Below are 1924 nucleotides of genomic sequence, written 5' to 3' on the forward strand. Positions count from 1 at the left end.
GAATAAGAAATATACAATGATACAACTTAAAAATCAATGGAACATCTCCATTTTTGACAATATGGTGACAAACACACAGTAATCTACTCTCCCACTAAAAATAAATAAAAATCGTGGATAAGTCAGAAAAAAAATAAAACTAACAAGACAGTGAGAAATAGCCAAACCAAATTCTAAGTGTAAGTGCAAATGTGGAGAAATAAACACAGTGATAAAGCCGGTACTATTTATTCAAGATAATTTCTAAATGTACTCTTACCTTGTGTGGGAATTTTGCCTCATAGGTGCATTTCTGGGGACTCTGTGAATAAGACTTTCACACTAAATGGCTGTCCCTATGCCATGGGGATACTCAGCCAGTGGGCTAGGCCAGACAGAGGTTATCTGGGAGGAAGCCTTCCTGTGCCTCTAAGAATTAGATCTATTCCTTGGTCTTAATACCAAAAAACAGATCCTGCTAGGCTCAGAAACCCTTATCTAACAGTACCCAAGTAATACTGGCAGGAATTTGGAAAGCACATAATAGTTGGAAGGGGTAAGCTAGTTTGTCATTTTTGTATCTTTCTTACCCACAATAAATAGGGAAGTGGAGAGGACATGATGGCTGCCCTTTTTCATTCCAGGAGAAGCCAGGTTGGTGAGCTCAGCTCCGCTCTCTGCAGCCCCCTCTGCCCCTGCCATCATTATGGGATGATTTCCTGCCATAGACACCTTGTTAGCAGTGGATGTGCCGGGTTAAATTCAGTTACGCACACCATGTAATGCTCTAGCTTTCTGTTGTTTCAGGCAACTTGAACACTTACTACCAGTGCCTCTGTGTCAGTTAAGTGCCTCTGTGCCCAGTAACAGAAGTCCAATTCAGGTGGGCCACATAATAAAAGGGAACAGTGTGCCTAATGATTCTATTGAGGGTTGTCCACTTAAGTATCAAAAATTGATGCTGACTTTTTTAGGTCATAAATTTGTTGGAAGGATGTTGGGTGTTCAATGCCAAGGCAGAGAAGACCACAGCCCAAAGCAGGTCATAGAACTAGCCTGGCAAAGACAGTGCTGCTAGTGGGAAGGTGCCCCCTGCTGTCCCTCCCTGGATACAGGGCACTAAAGACTTGGGCCACAGAACACAACTGCTGCCATTGCAGGTGCCTCACCACCTTGCCCTTTTGCTCAGGGCTCACAGTACCTTGCAGGTCGGTCCAATGGCCAAGTAGAGAAAGAAAGTTTGTCCCCTAGTGGGGCAGCTGCTGGGACTGTGGCCATCTGGCACTGGCTGTTCCGATACTGGAAGACAACTCTGCCCCAGTGATGGGTGTGTGATGGGGAGGCCCTCAAACTTGGCAAGGTGTTCACAAGCAGGTCCAGATCCCAGTGCCCATGCCATAGTCATTTAAACAGAGAGTCTCTGTGTCCCAGGTACTCTGTGTCCCAGATAAATTCCACAAAAGTCCTGATTTTCTGCTGCCTTGGTTTCCATGTCCAATTCCTATACCACAGGAATTCCCTGGGTTGTGGAACCTATCACTGTAGATCAGAGGTTGGGATTACTCTGATTTAGGCCAATTAAGGACCATTGCCAGAGCTCAAGTAGGAACAATCCCATATAATCCCCCACAAATAACATAGTTTTTGCAAAATGAGCTGAAACTTAAGGAATGCTGGAAAAAAAAAGTATTGTCCCTCTATTCTCATGGGTCTTTCAGAACTTACATTTAATGTCTCCTTTTACTTGTTTTAAAAAATGTATGTTCTTTGGTTATTTCTCAAAATAGACTATATACTGCATGGAAACAAAGAATACGTTTACCTTAGAATTCCCTTAGTGCTTAACACATGATAGGCGCTCAATAAATAATAAAATAAGATTGGTTCTCCATTATTCCATTGTCAGTGATCAATTAATCAACATCAAAAACAAAATTAAACTGGA

Source organism: Octodon degus, unplaced genomic scaffold, assembly GCF_000260255.1.
Source record: "Octodon degus isolate 3935 unplaced genomic scaffold, OctDeg1.0 scaffold00028, whole genome shotgun sequence".
Taxonomy (NCBI): domain Eukaryota; kingdom Metazoa; phylum Chordata; class Mammalia; order Rodentia; family Octodontidae; genus Octodon; species Octodon degus.